The sequence below is a fragment of the Oncorhynchus mykiss genome, chromosome 16, assembly GCF_057628025.1.
Source record: "Oncorhynchus mykiss isolate SJ-2025 chromosome 16, ASM5762802v1, whole genome shotgun sequence".
In the NCBI taxonomy this organism is placed as follows: domain Eukaryota; kingdom Metazoa; phylum Chordata; class Actinopteri; order Salmoniformes; family Salmonidae; genus Oncorhynchus; species Oncorhynchus mykiss.
Window position 1 is genome coordinate 17688394 of NC_143037.1, and position 18393 is coordinate 17706786.

The 18393-nt window shown below is 44.7% G+C and overlaps 1 pseudogene; it reads right to left on the reverse strand.

Annotated features, from left to right (window-relative positions):
* Positions 1-440: 440 nt before the first annotated feature.
* LOC149976563 (uncharacterized) overlaps positions 441-18393 on the reverse strand; it is a 28068-nt pseudogene continuing 10115 nt past the window's right edge.

The following is an 18393-nucleotide window of genomic DNA, read 5'->3' on the forward strand; positions in this document are numbered from 1 at the left end:
GAGCCACCTTGAAGCCTGACTCGTTAGGGTCAAAAATATTGTTCTGAGAGATAACGAGAGAGTTGGTTAGAGACAGCACACTCAAGTGTTTAAAAAAAAAAAAAGAAGAGATAGCGTTCTGTAGTTTCTGATGTCAGAAGGGTCGAGCGTTGATTTCTTGAGGAAAGGAGCCACTTTGGCCTTCTTGAAGTCCGAGGGGGTGCAGCCAGTGGTCAGGGATGAGTTGATGAGTGAAGTGCGGAATGGGAGAAGCTCTCCAGAGATGGTCTGGCGAAGGGGATGGAGCAGGAGGAAGATTAAGGAGGGAGGATAAAGTTGAGAACCGTTTCCCAGGGTTGGAGACAGACGCTTGACATTTAGAGTGATATAAAGTGGCTTTTGCAGCAGATACAGAGGAAGAGGAAAAGAGAATAGGTTAGAATAGATGAGCGTAGCGGGAGAGAGCTAAGATTGCGGCAGCACATGATCATCTGGGTCGGGACTGAGTGGGAAGGGTTGGAGTAGAGATGGAGAGAGAAGGAAACAAAGAAGGGATCAGAGACATAGAGGGTTACAGTGAGATTAGTAGGTGAATAGGCTCTAGTGAAGATGTGGTCAAGCGTTTTGCCTGCCTTGTGAGTGGGAGGTGACTGGGAAAGGGTGAGGGCAAAAGAGGAAAGGAATGGAAAGAAAAAAGGTAGAAAGAAAGAAATTGAAGTCAGGCGTCGGGATGTTAAAGTCGCCCAGTATGATTAGAGGTGAGCCATCGTCGGGAAATGAGCTTATCAAAGGGTCAAGCAAATTGAGGAACTCTCCCAGGGTACCTGGTGGGCGATAGATGACAACAGTGTTAAGCTTGGTGTAGAATCGAGCCCTGGGGGACACCAGTAGTGAGAGCAAGTGGTGCATACACAGAGCCTCTCCACACCACTTGGTAGGAACGACCTGCCAGGATGGATACAATCCAGGAGTGTGCAGAGACTGAGACCGTGTTAAGCTTGAGTAGACAAGTGACAGTGACAGCATGGAATTCAAATGAGGAGCTAGACAGGTGAGAGAGGGGGAAAACAGAAAATCTCCACTTAGGAGAAATGACTAGCCCTGTGCCACCACCGTGACACGCAGATGCTCTCGGACTATGAGAGAACAGATGGAGTAGCAGTGTTCTCTGGGGAAATCTATGTCTCCGAAAACTGTAGGGACTGAAGGGCAACATAGGCTGACATGAACCCAGCCTTATTGAGCGCAGATCGGCAGATCAAAATGTGCACAGGGTTCACCAAATTAGAAGGGTTGCAGCCACAGAGTGGTGCGCGTCTGTAAAGCCTACAGGGAGAGGAGCAAACTGGGATGGAAAACACACACATGCCAAAGCTACAAAAGAGCTAGGTAAGATACTAAAGTGGTGTGGAGCCTTCCTCTTGTTCCTTCCTCGAACATCTCGGCAGAACGTCTTTGTTTTGCTGACTATCAGAACTCAGTGTAAGACCCAGATGCAGACAACTAGAGTTACATATGTTTAGTGACCCAAACAGGGGGCAGGCAAAAGACAGGTCAAAGGCAGGCAGAGGTCCGTAATCCAGGGCAGAGTCAATAAGGTACAGAACAGCAGGCATGCTCGTGGTGAGGACAGGCAGAGGTTTGTAAACAGGTCAGAGTCAAGCAGGTACAGAACAGCAGGCAGGCTCTGGGTCAGGGCAGGCAGAATGGTCAGAAACGGGGAAACTAGGAAACAGAACTTGAGAAAGCAGGGAGACTGGAAAACACGCTGGTAAGACCTGACAAGACGAAGTGGCAACAGACAAACGGAGAACACAGGTATAAATACACTAGGGATAATGAGGAAGATGGGTGACATCTCGAGGGGGTGGAGACAAGCACAAAGACAGGTGAAACAGATCAGGGTGTGACAGTGACAATACCTCCGCTTGAGAATACCACCACTTACAGCTGCCGCTGAAAAAACAGGGGAGACTGAAGTACTACTGTAGCACTAAATGCCCAGCAGAGTTGAAAGACACACCTGTCAGTACTGATTCCAGATTTCCTGGCAGAGGATAAGAAAACATCTCCCTACAATACAACACGCCCACAAATTAGCAGGACTGTTACACATATAGGCTTGAAACTAATCTAAATCCACAATGCCAATCACAAGGACTGAGCTATCAGACAGTTCAAACAGCAATGATTAAATAGGCTACTAGGTAAAAGACAGCACTTAAATTCAATTTCCCTAGCAAGACAATACCAACAGCTACTTATTGATTCAAAAAATATACTTGCTGCTCTTGTAAAAATTGATCCCCTCCCAAACTATAAATTGAGATGGGGAATCAAACATAGAATTGCCTGAGGTGGTGCTAGAAACCTATTACGACTGTCAAACAGTCAGGCGTAGCTTTCAATAAGGGTGTCTGATCTTGATTGAATGTCTGTATAGAAACAAGTACTGTTTGCCAGTGAGAATAGGGAACACAGTAAGACATGTTTTGCATCGTCTGTTCCCGACTGGCTGTTGGACATTTGTGAATTCCTACAATGGTTCCTATTTCTTTGCTGTTCCACACATACATAGCTTTAATCAAATCAAATCTAGTTGGCTCCCTCTCACCAATACAGTCTTTCCTTCTAACCATTGGAAATGTATGGTTAATACGTAACGCTCACATTGATGTTTTCAAGCATTCCCATAGGGAAAAGATGTGTACGGAACCCATACATATTTATTATCCGAGCTGTCTCACGAGTGTTAGATTCAACATACAACGGTCAAGTGTAACAGGATGGGCCGTCTTTGAGCCAAACATGGAATCAATTACTCTTGATTGGCCAGGAAAAAAACCCAGAGGTTTAAAATGCAGGGAGATATAATACTCCTCCGGGGGAAACCAGGAAATATGGTCCGACTGCATTCCCAATGTACAGTTGGAGATAAAAGATGCCAATCAAGACATTTCAACATCCATATGTTGTGCATTTCTTCAGGAGCAATGTATGGATGTTGTGTATTATGGTGGGTTGCCAGCTAAAGGAAAGCTGCTGGTATGTTTAGTGTTAATAGTGCAGTATGTCAAGGTTGGAGGAGTTAGTTAGAATAATTCACCTCATTGGAGCTAAATCAGAAAACTACTAAGGATATCAATGCTGTCAATCGGCTGTATGAGTTGGAAAATAGAAAGAGCAGAATCTTTCTGTGGGAAAAAAAACAAAATACTTAATGATTGGTAGGCTTACTGAAATAACATTCATTCATAATATTAGCAAGAATTTACAATGTTTCTAGTGCTGTCTCTTACCAAATCATGATATACTTTTAAAAACAAGACACTTGTTTTTTTCTCAGATAAATTAGCTTTGAGGGAGAAAGACACAGGAAATTAAATATGTGCTTATTTCTCAATTTTTGGTAACATAACAGAGATGATCTATGCTTCATATTGCCATTACATTCTTACCAACAAAAACAGCAGATTTTCTTTTTCTAAATTACTTTTAGTGCTGGTGTTACTATACCAAAGTAAAGTGGTTGGTTTGATGTCAGCGACTCAAATGCAAGCAGAGCTGTGTCTGTATTTGAAACTATTTCCCCCTCATTGATGCAACTACACATTAAATCAGAACAATGATAGATGGAGCCAAACCACAGGCGGCCAGTGGCACCTTAATTGGGGAGGACGGGCTCATAGAATGGCTGGAACGGAATGGTTTCCATGTGTTTGATACCATTCAATTAACTCCATTACAGCCATTACTATTAGCTGTCCTCCCGTCAGCAGCCTCATGTGGCCACCAAACACAGGTGAACCTATGGCATCGGCCAGAGCCATGTATTTTCTAAATATACAGTCCATTCGGAAAGCATTCAGACACTTTGACTTTTTCCACATTTTATTACGTTACAGCTTTGTTCTAAAAATGGATTAAATCATCCCACCCCCCTCAATCTACGCACAATACCCCAAAATGACAAAGCAAAAAGCAGTTTTTATAATTTTTTTGCCAATTTTCTTTTACATTTAAATATCACATTTACATAAGTATTCAGACCCTTTACTAAGTACTTTGTTGAAGCACCTTTGATAGCATTACAACCTTGAGTCTGTTGGGCATACACAGCTGTATTTGGCTAGTTTCTCCCATTCTTCCTTGCAGATCCTCTCAAGCTCTGTCAGGTTGGATGGGGAGCGTCGCTGCACAGCTATTTTCAGGTCTCTCCAGAGATGTTCAATAGGGTTCAAGTCCGGGCTCTGGCTGGGCCACTCAAGGACATTCAGAGACGGGTCCCTAAGCCACTCCTGCATTGTCTTGGCAGTGTGCTTAGGGTTGTTGTCCTGTTGGAAGGTGAATCTTCACCCCCGTCTGAGGTCCTGAGTACTCTGGAGCAGGTTTTGATCAAGGATCTCTCTGTACTTTGCTCCGTTCATCTTTCCCTCGATCCTGACTAGTCGTTCAGTCCCTGCCACTGAAAAACATCCCCACAGCATGATGCTGCCACCACCATGCTTCACCGTAGGGATTGTGCCAGGTTTCCTCCAGAAATGATTCTTGGCATTCAGGTCAAAGAGTTCAGTCTTGACCTCATCAGACCACAGAATATTGTTTCTCATGGTCTGAGAGTCCTTTAGGTGCCTTTTAGAAAACTCCAAGCGGGCTGTCATGTGCCATTTACTGAGGAATAGCTTCCGCCTGGCCATTCTACCATAAAGTACTGATTGGTGGAGTGCTGCAGAGATGGTTGTCCTTCTAGAAGTTTATCCAATCTCTACAGAGGAACTCTGGAACTCTGTCAGATTGACCATCGGGTTCTTAGTCACCTCCCTGACCAAGGGCCTTCTCCCCTGATTGCTCAGTTTGGCCGGGCAGCCAGCTCTAGGAAGAGTCTTGATGGTTCCAAACTTCTTCCATTTAAGAATGATGGAGACCATTGTGCTCTCGGGGACCTTCAATGCTGCAGAAATGTTTTGCTACCCTTCCCCAGACGTGTGCCTCAACACAATCCTGTCTCAGAGCTTTACCTCATGGCTTGGTTTTTGCTCTGACATGCACTGTCAACTGTGGGACCTTATATAGACAGGTGTGTGTGTGCCTTTCCAAATCAATTGAATGTCCAATCAATTGAATTGACCACAGTTGGACTCCAATCAAGTTGTAGAAACATCTCAAGGATGATCAATGGAAACAGGATGCACCTGAGCTCAATTTCAAGTCTCATAGCAAAGGGTCTGAATGCTTAATTACTGTAAATAAGGTATTTCTGTTTTTTTATTTTGAATACATTTGCAAAAATGTCTAAAACCTGTTTTTTCTTTGTCATTATGTGGTATTGTGTGTAGATTGACGAATGTTTTTAATTTCATCCATTTTTGAATAAGGCTGTAAGGTAACAAAGTGTAGAAAAAGTTAATACTTTCCGAATGCCCTGTATGTCTCTGGTCTCAGCTGGTGTGAATGAACTCATGTTATGTAAGGTAGTCAAGGGAAATTTCTTATAAGCATCCGGTTAGTGTCCCGCTCCTTGAAAGTGTCATGTATTGTCATGTTGTGTCTTGTTTCTGTCCTTTCCCTTCACCCTGTCTCCCTCTGCTGGTCGTTGTTAGGTTACCTTTTCTCCCCCTCTTTCCCCCAGCTGTTCCTTGTCTCCTCCTAACTACCTCGTCACCCCTTTTCCCACCTGTTCCCTTTTTCCCTCTGATTAGTCCTCTATATCTATCTCTGTTTTTGTTCCTGTCTTTGTCGGATTCTTGTTTGTGTTTTTCATGCCTGAACCAGACTATCGTCATGTTTGCTGCAACCTTGTCCTGTCCTGTCGGAATCTGCCGGTCCATCTGAGCCTACCTATGTTTTGTTATTAAAGAAGTTCTGTTTACGTTAATTCGCTTTTGGGTCCTCATTCACGCACCTTAACAGAAGAATCCGACCAAGAATGGACCCAGCGACTTCGGATCCTCTCCACTCAGCCGTCGAGATCCAGGGAGCGATGCTAGGCAGACACGAGCAGGAATTGTCTGCTGCTCGACATGCCGTTGAGACCCTGGCCACCCAAGTCTCCAACCTCACAGAACAGGTTCACCATCTCCGCCTCGATCCACCGGCCACTTCCAGGGCTTTCGAATCTCCGGAGCCCAGAATCAATAACCCGCCGTGTTACTCTGGGGAGCCCACTGAATGCCGCTCGTTCCTCACCCAGTGTGATATTGTGTTTTCTCTCCAGCCCAACACTTACTCCAGGAGCACTGCTTGTGTCGCCTACGTCATATCTCTCCTTACTGGACGGGCTCGTGAGTGGGGCACGGCAATCTGGGAGGCAAGGGCTGAGTGTACTAACCAGTATCAGGACTTTAAGGAGGAGATGATACGGGTTTTTGATCGATCTGTTTTTGGGGAGGAGGCTTCCAGGGCCCTGTCTTCCCTATGTCAAGGTAATCGATCCATAACAGACTACTCTATTGAGTTTCGCACTCTTGCTGCCTCCAGTGGCTGGAACGAGCCGGCTTTGCTCGCTCGTTTTCTGGAGGGTCTCCGCGCAGAGGTAAAGGATGAGATTCTCTCCCGGGAGGTTCCTTCCAGCGTGGATTCCTTGATTGAACTCGCTATTCGCATTGAGCGACGGGTTGATCTTCGTCACCGAGCTCGTGGAAAGGAGCTTGCGTTCTCCGTTGCCCCCCTCTCCGCATCACTACCATCTTCCTCTGCCGGCTCGGGTGCTGAGCCTATGCAGCTGGGAGGTATCCGCATCTCGACTAAGGAGAGGGAACGGAGAATCACCAACCGCCTCTGTCTCTATTGCGGTTCTGCTGGTCATTTTGTCACTTCATGTCCAGTAAAAGCCAGAGCTCATCAGTAAGCGGAGGGCTACTGGTGAGCGCTACTACTCCTGTCTCTCCTTCAAGATCCTGCACTACCTTGTCGGTCCATCTACGCTGGACCGGTTCGTCAGCTTCCTGCAGTGCCTTAATAGACTCTGGGGCGGAGGGCTGTTTTATGGACGAGACCTGGGCTCGGGAACATGACATTCCTCTCAGACAGTTAAGGGAGTCCACGGCCTTGTTCGCCCTGGATGTAGTCCTCTCCCCAGGATTCAGCGTGAGACGCTACCTTTAACCCTCACTGTTTCTGGTAATCATAGCGAAACCATTTATTTTTTAATTTTTCGTTCACCTTTTACACCTGTTGTTTTGGGCCATCCCTGGCTAGTTTGTCATAATCCTTCCATTAATTGGTCTAGTAATTCTATCCTCTCCTGGAACGTCTCTTGTCATGTGAAATGTTTAATGTCTGCTATCCCTCCTGTTTCCTCTGTCTCTTCTTCACAGGAGGAGCCTGGTGATTTGACAGGGGTGCCGGAGGAATATCACGATCTGCGCACGGTGTTCAGTCGGTCCAGGGCCACCTCTCTTCCCCCACACCGGTCGTATGATTGTAGTATTGATCTCCTTCCGGGAACCACTCCCCCCCGGGGTAGACTATACTCTCTGTCGGCTCCCGAACGTAAGGCTCTCGAAGATTATTTGTCTGTAGCTCTTGCCGCCGGTACCATAGTCCCCTCCTCCTCTCCCGCCGGAGCGGGGTTTTTTTTTGTTAAGAAGAAGGACGGGTCCCTGCGCCCCTGCATAGATTATCGAGGGCTGAATGACATAACAGTGAAGAATCGTTATCCGCTTCCTCTTATGTCTTCAGCCTTCGGGATCCTGCAGGGAGCCAGGTTTTTCACTAAGTTGGACCTTCGTAACGCTTACCATCTCGTGCGCATCAGGGAGGGGGACGAGTGGAAGACGGCGTTTAACACTCCGTTAGGGCACTTTGAATACCGGGTTCTTCCTTTCGGCCTCGCTAACGCTCCAGCTGTCTTTCAGGCATTAGTCAATGATGTCCTGAGAGACATGCTGAACATCTTTGTTTTCGTTTACCTTGACGATATCCTGATTTTTTCACCGTCACTCCAGATTCATGTTCAGCACGTTCAACGTGTCCTCCAGCGCCTTTTAGAGAATTGTCTTTTTGTGAAGGCTGAGAAGTGCTCTTTTCATGCCTCCTCCGTCACATTTCTCGGTTCTGTTATTTCCGCTGAAGGCATTAAGATGGATCCCGCTAAGGTCCAAGCTGTCATTGATTGGCCCGTCCCTAAGTCACGCGTCGAGCTGCAGCGCTTTCTCGGCTTCGCGAACTTCTATCGTCGTTTCATCCGTAATTTCGGTCAGGTGGCAGCTCCTCTCACAGCCCTTACTTCTGTCAAGACGTGCTTTAAGTGGTCCGTTTCCGCCCAGGGAGCTTTTGATCTCCTCAAGAATCGTTTTACATCCGCACCTATCCTTGTTACACCTGACGTCACTAGACAGTTCGTTGTCGAGGTTGACGCGTCAGAGGTGGGCGTGGGAGCCATTCTTTCTCAGCGCTCCCTCTCTGACGACAAGGTCCACCCTTGCGCGTATTTTTCTCATCGCCTGTCGCCGTCGGAACGTAACTATGATGTGGGAAACCGCGAACTGCTCGCCATCCGCTTAGCCCTAGGCGAATGGCGACAGTGGTTGGAGGGGGCGACCGTTCCTTTTGTCGTTTGGACTGACCATAGGAACCTTGAGTACATCCGTTCTGCCAAACGACTTAATGCGCGTCAGGCGCGCTGGGCGCTGTTTTTCGCTCGTTTCGAGTTCGTGATTTCTTATCGTCCGGGCTCTAAGAACACCAAGCCTGATGCTTTATCTCGTCTCTTCAGTTCTTCAGTAGCCTCCACTGACCCCGAGGGGATTCTCCCTGAGGGGCGTGTTGTCGGGTTGACTGTCTGGGGAATTGAGAGGCAGGTAAAGCAAGCACTCACTCAAACTCCGTCGCCGCGCGCTTGTCCTAGGAACCTTCTTTTCGTTCCCGTTCCTACTCGTCTGGCCGTTCTTCAGTGGGCTCACTCTGCCAAGTTAGCCGGCCATCCTGGCGTTCGGGGTACGCTTGCTTCCATTCGCCAGCGTTTTTGGTGGCCCACCCGGGAGCATGACACGCGTCGCTTCGTGGCTGCTTGTTCGGTCTGCGCGCAGACTAAGTCCGGTAACTCCCCTCCTGCCGGCCGTCTCAGGCCGCTTCCCATTCCCTCTCGACCGTGGTCTCACATCGCCTTAGATTTTGTCACCGGACTGCCTTCGTCAGCGGGGAAGACTGTTATTCTTACGGTTGTCGACAGGTTCTCTAAGGCGGCTCATTTTATTCCCCTTGCTAAGCTTCCTTCTGCTAAAGAGACGGCACAAATCATCATCGAGAATGTTTTCAGAATTCATGGCCTTCCGTCAGACGTCGTTTCGGACAGAGGTCCGCAATTCACGTCTCAATTTTGGAGGGAGTTTTGCCGTTTGATTGGGGCTTCCGTCAGTCTCTCTTCCGGCTTTCACCCCCAGTCTAACGGTCAAGCAGAACGGGCCAATCAGACTATTGGTCGCATCTTACGCAGTCTTTCTTTTCGCAACCCTGCGTCTTGGTCAGAACAGCTCCCCTGGGCAGAATACGCCCACAACTCGCTTCCTTCGTCTGCGACCGGGCTATCTCCTTTTCAGAGTAGCCTCGGGTACCAGCCTCCGCTGTTCTCATCTCAGTTCGCCGAGTCCAGCGTCCCCTCCGCTCAGGCTTTTGTCCAACGTTGCGAGCGCACCTGGAAGAGGGTCAGGTCTGCACTTTGCCGTTATAGGGCGCAGACTGTGAGAGCTGCTAATAAGCGTAGAACTAAGAGTCCTAGATATTGTCGCGGTCAGAGAGTTTGGCTCTCCACTCAGAACCTTCCCCTTAAGACCGCTTCTCGCAAGTTGACCCCGCGGTTCATTGGTCCGTTCCGTATTTCTCGGATCATTAATCCTGTCGCAGTGCGACTTCTTCTTCCGCGATATCTTCGTCGCGTCCACCCGGTCTTCCATGTCTCCTGTGTCAAGCCCGTTCTTCGCGCCCCTGCTCGTCTTCCCCCCCCCCATCCTTGTCGAGGGCGCACCCATCTACAGGGTCCGTAGGATTTTGGACATGCGTCCTCGGGGCCGTGGTCATCAGTACCTAGTAGATTGGGAGGGGTACGGTCCTGAGGAGAGGAGTTGGGTTCCCTCTCGGGACGTGCTGGACCGTGCGCTGATCGATGATTTCCTCCGTTGCCGCCAGGTTTCCTCCTCGAGTGCGCCAGGAGGCGCTCGGTGAGTGGGGGGGTACTGTCATGTATTGTCATGTTGTGTCTTGTTTCTGTCCTTTCCCTTCACCCTGTCTCCCTCTGCTGGTCGTTGTTAGGTTACCTTTTCTCCCCCTCTTTCCCCCAGCTGTTCCTTGTCTCCTCCTAACTACCTCGTCACCCCTTTTCCCACCTGTTCCCTTTTTCCCTCTGATTAGTCCTCTATATCTCTCTCTGTTTTTGTTCCTGTCTTTGTCGGATTCTTGTTTGTGTTTTTCATGCCTGAACCAGACTATCGTCATGTTTGCTGCAACCTTGTCCTGTCCTGTCGGAATCTGCCGGTCCATCTGAGCCTACCTATGTTTTGTTATTAAAGAAGTTCTGTTTACGTTAATTCGCTTTTGGGTCCTCATTCACGCACCTTAACAGAAAGGGGCAGCTCTAGCCTTTAGCTCGATACGGATGTTGCCTGTAATCCATGGCTTCTGGTTGGGACATGTACATACAGTCACTGTGGGGACGACGTTGTCAATGCACTTATTGATGAAGCTGATAACTGAGGTATACTGAGGTATACTCCTCAATGTCATTGGATGAATCCCGGAACATATGCCAGTCTGTGCTAGCAAAAAATTTCTGTAGCGTAGCATACGCGTCATCTGACCACTTCCGCATCTGACCACTTCCTTTTTGCTTGTAAGCAGGAATCAGGAGGATATAATTATGGTCAGATTTGCCAAATGGAGCGTGGCGGAGATCTTTGTATGCATCGCTGTGTGTGGAGGAAAGGTGGTCTAGAGTTTTTTTTGTGCTGGTAAAGATTTTGTAAAACTGATATAAGTTTTCCTGCATTAAAATCTGCGGTCAGTAGGAGCGCCGCTTCTGGGTGAGCATTTTCTTGTTTGCTTATGGCCTTATAGAGTTGGTTGAGTGCGGTCTTAGTGCCAGCATCGTTCTCTGGTGGTAAAGAGATAATATACAAATAATATAGATGAGAACTCTCTTGGTAGATAGTGTGGTCTACAGCTTATCATAAGGTACTCTACCTCAGGTGAGCAATACCTCAAGACTTCTTTAATATTAGACATTGCACACTGTAATGATGTGGCGGTGAGTCGGAAGCAGGTGCAGGTGAAACATTTTAATAAAACAGCAAAACCAAGAACACGACACTAAACATAAGGCAGAACGCTGATACACAAGAACAATACCAACTGGTGAGTGAACCTGGGAGATTGACATATAAAAGGGAGGAAATTATTAAGGTCATGGAGTCCAGGTGTGAATCATAATGATGAATCCCAGGACCGGTGGTTAGTACTCTGGCGACATTGTACACCGGAGAGGAGGAGCCGGAGCAGATATGACATGCACCAGCTGTTATTGACAAATAGACACACACCCCCACCCCTCGTCTTACCAGACATAACTTCTCTGTTCTGCCGGTGCATGGAAAATCCCGCCAGCTCTATATTATCCGTGTCGGTGAAACATAAGATATTACAGTTTTTAATGTCCAGTTGGTAGGATAATCTTAATCGTAGGTCATCAACTTTGTTTTCCAATGATTGCACGTTATCCAATAGAACGGATGGCAGTGGGAGTTTACTCACTCGCCTAAGAATTCTCAGAAGGCAGACCGGCCTCTGCCCCCTTTTTGTCCGTCTTTTCTTCACGCAAATGACAGGGGTTTGGGCCTGTTCTCAGAAAGCAGTATATTCATCTCGTCGGACTCATTAAAGGAAAAAGCTTCTTCCAGTTCGAGGTAAGTAATCACTGTTCTGATGTCCAGAAGTTATTTTCGGTCATAACAGACGGTAGCAGCAACATTATGTACAAAATAAGTTTAAAAAATAAGTTACAAACCACGCAAAAAAATTAACAACATAGCACAGTTGGTTAGGAGCATGTAAAACGTCAGCCATCCTCTTCGGGCGCCTTCTTAATGTTTTGTCATAGGGTACATCAGGGGTAGGCAACCCTTGTTCTGGAGTGCTGCAGATTTTCATGTTTTTGATTTACCAACCTGGAAGAACAGGTCTGTTGAATTTAGGTAATCACTGAACTGATCAATTAGCTCAGTTGGTCAGGTGTAGTGCCTATTGGAACAAAATCTTGCAGTACCTCTGGCACTCCAGGAACACGGTCGCCTACCTCTGCAGTACATGATTCGAAATTAGAAGGCCATACGAAGCTACACTCTTAGAAAAAAGCATTCTAAAAGGGTTTTTTGGCTATCCCCATAGGAGAACCCTTTGGGGTTCCATGTAAATTTAGAACCTCCTGTGGAAAGGGTTCTACAGTATGTGGAACCCAAAATGGTTCTACTTGGAATCAAAAGAGTTCCACTACCTGGAACCAACAAGGGTTCTTCCATGGGTTTTCTTATGGGGACAGCCATAGGTTTAGGTTCTAGATAGCACCTTTTTTCTAAGAGTGCACGTTAATCTAATTTGTTGCTAATGTCTGCACAAAAATATTTTACAAGGATATGTCAGGCCTTTCCGTTGCATCCCATTCCATACCACGTTAACGCTATGAGTCAATGTCCTACTTAATTCAACCAATAAGCAGAGAGAAATTCAAGCGCTTTGTGGTTTATTCAGTTGTACAGAATGTCCTTTCAAATATGGAATGTAAACAATGGAAAAATTGTTAGATTAAGCAATAGCTATTTGTCCTATGGGACCGTCAACAAAGTCAGGAAGTTTTGCAATATAGGCTACTGACCATTGTGGAGAGTTGGCTGTCAACCATTCATTTGAATATTAACATATTGTATGACAGAATAAATATGAGAATAAAATGAGAATAAGTACATGAGAGGAAAAATGTAGAAAATAAATAAAACAAAGAGCACAATTCCTTATAAAGTAATCTTGGAATTAAATTGAAATTGGCTATACAAATATCTTGCTGATATTTGAATAGCGAACAGTTCAGCTTCCAAAAACAAACGAGTGTGAAATAAGTTGAACATGATAACAGTGTTTTAATTTCGATGCCAAACCCACCATTGGTGTGAGTGGCCAAAGAGGTATACATATGTTGTCCAACAAATGTAAACGCCTGGAGTTTGCTTAACGGCATTGGCACTTGAATTGGAACCAGTGCTTTGGTCAGATGAGGTCATTTCCATGTAAAGGACCAATGAGCACCAACATGTGAAGTTCATAGGAGCATGTCAAATTGGGCATCAAATGAAAGCAAATAATCTATCTTTTTGAGATATTAAGGCATAGATACATTTTTCAACCATTTTACATCCCAAAAATTAGGAATAAGCAAAGGCTTTGATTTCTGGTCAAACAGATGGAAAATCTACCAGAAAAAGTATTAAAAGGTATTAGAAAAACATCTAAACACAACAATGTTGAAGACCCCTGCCAACAAATATCAACAGTTTTGGAGAAAGTTTTCTGCCTTCTGTAAGTTTAAGAAACATTGCCTTGTGCCTTGAAATTCCATTACCAAAAAGAAAACATCTTTAAGATACAGTATTTAGGAGGAGGGATGATAATGAAAGTTCACAGAAGTAACAAGTAAAGATAGACCTATCAATTAATTATAGTGTATTTTCTAATTTGTTAAGTGATTAAAACTTGAAATTCTGTTACCAAAACAGTAACAGAATTTCAGAAAAATCTGTAACGAATTGGCTACAATGGGAAATCATAGTACTCACAAACCACAGTTGGGTTCATAAGTTTGGACAGCACAGTAGAGTACAGTTCAGTACAGTACGGCACAGAAGAGTACAGTACAGTAAAGAATAGTATAGTTCGGTACAGTAAACAGTAGAGAACACTAGAGTTGAGTACACTATAATGTAGTGTATTGTACTGTACTGAACTCTACTGTACTCTACTGTGCTGTACTGTACAGTTCGGACCAAACAAATTTGTTCTTGTTTGTCGCCAGAGCTCATAAAAAGAATAGCCAGTGTGTAGAATAATACCCAAATATGCAATGCAGAATATTGCATAATTATACCTTTGTGTGCCTAATTAGGATACATCACCATGAAGAGAATTACATTCATATTCGTAAATATGTATTTCTGTGCAGTACAGATCAGGGACCCATGATGAAATTCCGTAAACCGCAATTCCGTCAAAGTCAATGTGTCATGTCACCTGACACCCCATTCTTTCTGCCGACATCTTTGAAAAAATAATTTTGAGCAGATATTTAACAGAGTTTCCCATGATATGAAAACAGAGCTCATTGGCACACCAGTGGGGGTTTGGCATCAAAATCAGAAAAACCTGGTTGCCCCATGCTAGGAGACTGAAACTTTGCTGCAAGTGAATCTTCCAGCAAGACAATAGCCCCAAGCACACATCAAAATCATTTTTAATTGGCCACAAAATCTACATTTTGCATTGGCCATCTCAGTCCCCTGGACGTGAAACCATTTGAAATTGGGACTTGAAACCATTTGAAAACCTGTCGTTTTGTAATTGAAGAGGGCAGTCCATAAGCGCAGAGGAAGGATATCAAGGATCTGGAAAGGATTGGAATAACAACAGCATTGTAAGGATCTACAGGAGAACAACCAGGTAAAGGGAGGCAGCCTTATTATGGCCAAAAGTGTTGATGTGCCCTTTGGTGACGTGGTGGTATAGGAAAAGCTTAGGTCACATGATTCGAGGCACACTGAAGATTCAAGTATATATACAGTGGGGTCTGAAATTATTGACACCCTTGGGAGAAATAATATTATTTTATACTCATACAATTGCTCAGAGAACTAGATTTTGGTTAACAAGTAATACTTTTTTTCTCAACAAGGTAGGGGTCAATTATTGACACCCCTGTTTTCAGTGCCTTACAATACCTCACCTTGCGGGGATGACGGCACTGAGCCTTTTTCTAAAATGTTTATGAGTTGGAGAACACATTGGGAGGGATCTTTCTCCTGTAGACCCTTACAATGTTGTTGTTTAACCCCAGTTTAAACTAAGTTCAGCTGACCCAAAAGTCAACGGGGTCAAATGTTGTGCTACCTTTCAGACACATATGGTACCTGATTGCATTTTCACATTAAGTGCAGTGTTGCTTACTGTAATACTACAGGGATGTCTCCAGTTCCATTGGAGCGCAATGGGGGATGTGGGGGTGGGGGGGGGGTGGGGGGGTGAAGGATTCCACGCTGGACAGATTCCCCTTCAATACTACAATGTGTGTGTGCCTACCAGTATGTGTATCACAGATGAAGCAGGCATGCGTGCGCCGCCAGCCCGCCCGTCCACAGTGCTACGAGGCACCAAGACCTACTTGAGCCCTGTCCAACCTCATATATAACACTCAGATATAAGACTTGTGCATTCTCAGGTTGATTAAATACAGTACTACCTGCTGTGTTGTCTGGGAAATGATCGTCTGGTGGTTGTTCGTGTGTATCGTACCGCACAACCATAGGAGGCCGGTGGGAGGAGCTGTAGGAGGACGGGCTTATTGTAATGACTGGAATGGAATTAATGGAACGGAGACAAACATATGGTTTCTAGACATTACAATGAGCCAGTCCTCCTATGGCTCCTCCCACCAGCCTCACACCAGTCAGTAATTTTTTCTGGGCTCTATGTAAACGCCTTGCCGTGGGGGTGCATGCATGTACAAAAGGATGATTCTTTGTGAAGAATGAATAACGTATACTGATGAGGTGAGGTGTCAGGGCAAGATCATTTTACATTGAAGGTGAAAAGACAATGAAAAGAGAGTGAGTCATTTTGAGGTATTGTCTAACAAGGCCACACTGACTGCAGGGGCCTCTAGAAGAAAATGTTTTATTGTAGAGCGCTGTGAGAGAAAAAGAAGATGGCTGAGAATGGAACAGATGGGGAGAGGAGAAGCAGGAAGTGGAAGAAAGAGAGAGAAAACAAGGTAAAACGTGTAGATTCATGTACAAGGTCATGTTTAAAAGGATAATGCAAGATTTTTGCGATCAAACCCTACATACCCAGAGTGAGATGAACTCATGGATAAAAATGTTATGTCTCCGTGTACAGTTTGAAGGTAGTTAGCAAGGGATTTGTGCTAATGCTAGTTAGCACAATGACTGGAAGTCTACTGGAACAGCTAGCTAGACTCTGGGTAAGTAGAAAGGGAGTTAATTGCCAAAATCTTGCACTATTCCTTTAAGAGGAGGGGTGGTGAGTATATTGATGTGTTCAAACCAAGTGGGAAGGTGGTATTTATCACATATCAACATCTGTTGACCGGCCATCCAACTGGTAATCATCCCTGAGCTCCCACATGTTGAACTCCGAGGTCACCTACTAAGGAAATGACATCTATAACAGCATTTTAGGAAACAACAAAACACTGTTTATTAAAAGCAACCTATTAATATGGTTTTTGAACACTATAATTTGTTTACAAGCATGATAGCTGTACTTTTAGTTTATGGTTGATGCAGCTTGTTTGCCATCAGCCAGAGTTCAAAGCACGTGAATGCATCCAACACGTGAATGTAATTACCACCTTCCCACTTGGTTACGAATGCAGCATAAAGCATCTGTGGGGTTTGGAGACAATGGCTAAGAGGTGGTCAAGATATAGATGTCTTCCACCAGGGAGAATGAGAGAGCTGTTAGATATGCCCTGATTATATCACATGATAGCCCCTAGCTTAGACATGACATGAGTGAGGATGTGATAGTTGTAGAATTCCCTCGAATTAATGGTTGTTGAAGATGCTATAGGACCATTAGTGGATGTGAGGAGTGATAGGAGACAGGGCCACTCTGAAGTTAAGTGCTTCCTATATATAATGTGATACAGTGGAACAGTGGAGGCTCCTCAGAGGAGGAAGGGGAGGACCATTAAAATTATAAAACATTAAAAATGTTATACTTTTTAGATAAAACAATACTCAATATAATCACATCTCACCAAACAACTGATTAAAACACACTATTTTGACTGTTATGAGAGTGAAATCTATGCGTGATCAGGGGTTTATTAATTCCGCCGATTCTGTTGAGAAATATTTCTTAAACGGAAGCAAATGGAACCAAATGATGATAAACCTACCTGAAATTGTCCAATAGAAACTCTTGTTTGCAACTGTTGGATTAATGATTGCACCCTATATCAGCTAGATGCAGGCAAGAGTGTGCAAGGTGGTATTGAATGTCACTGTCTGTAACCTCAAATTTGTCTCTCAACCTGTGTACATTAACGTTGTAAACTTTCACTCATAGGTTGTAGCAACCTCATGATGGGAATAGGCAGTGGTGTAAAGTACTTAAGTAAAATACTTTAAAGTACTACTTAAGTATTTTGGGGGGGTATCTGTACTTTACTTTACTATGTATATTTTTGACAACTTTTACTTATACACCACTACACTCCAAAATAAAATAATGTACTTTTTACTCCTTACATTTTCCCTGACACCCAAAAGAACTCGTTACATTTTGAAAGCAGGATAGAAACATTCTCTATTTCATGCACTTATAACATCCCTGGTCATCCTAATGCCTCTGATCTGGCAGACTCACAAATGCTTTGTTTGTAAAATATGTCTGTGTTGAACTCTGCCCCTGGCTATCCGTAAATTAAAATAACTTGGCCCAGCGTCGGTTCTTAACGGACTTCCCTAGTTAAATAAAGGTTAAATAAATAAATAAAAATGATCAGATTAGGGGGTGTGCTGTACCAAATTGAACAAATTGCGGTGAACAAGTACAATTGAGCATTAGACGACACCTTCTCAGTATGGATAAGTAGAATGCTAATATTTATTGATTACTACACAAGTTCTTGCTAAACAGTATGTTTTAAATAACATGTAGCATGATTAGTACACTGTATGCAGTTTTAGTAAGTGGTAGTCAAGACATACTGTACAGTATTTCTCCCAAAATCGTTATAGCCTACTGTGGACTAAATGCACTAACCATACTCCTACTCTCACACCAATGCATACAGTAGACTAGAGTGTGAACAGCTGGGCAGCATCCTCATCAAGCATACTGAATAAAAAGTAACCTCATGGTGTACTAATCTGCACTCCCATTCACTTCAATGGTCCAACAACAGAGGGTGTTATATAAGTGTAGTGACATCAATCATCTCCTGATAAATTCAAGGTACATATGTTGTATGTCATCCTAATCCACCAGTGGTTTAAATACATCTGAATTTGTGCTGAGATATCCCTGTGCTTAAAACGCATGTGCCCAAATTAAAGCACCCTTTTTGGTTACAGGTAGAACCTTTTTAGGTGCCATGTAAACCCCTTCCACAGAGGGTTCTACACTGAACCCAAAAAG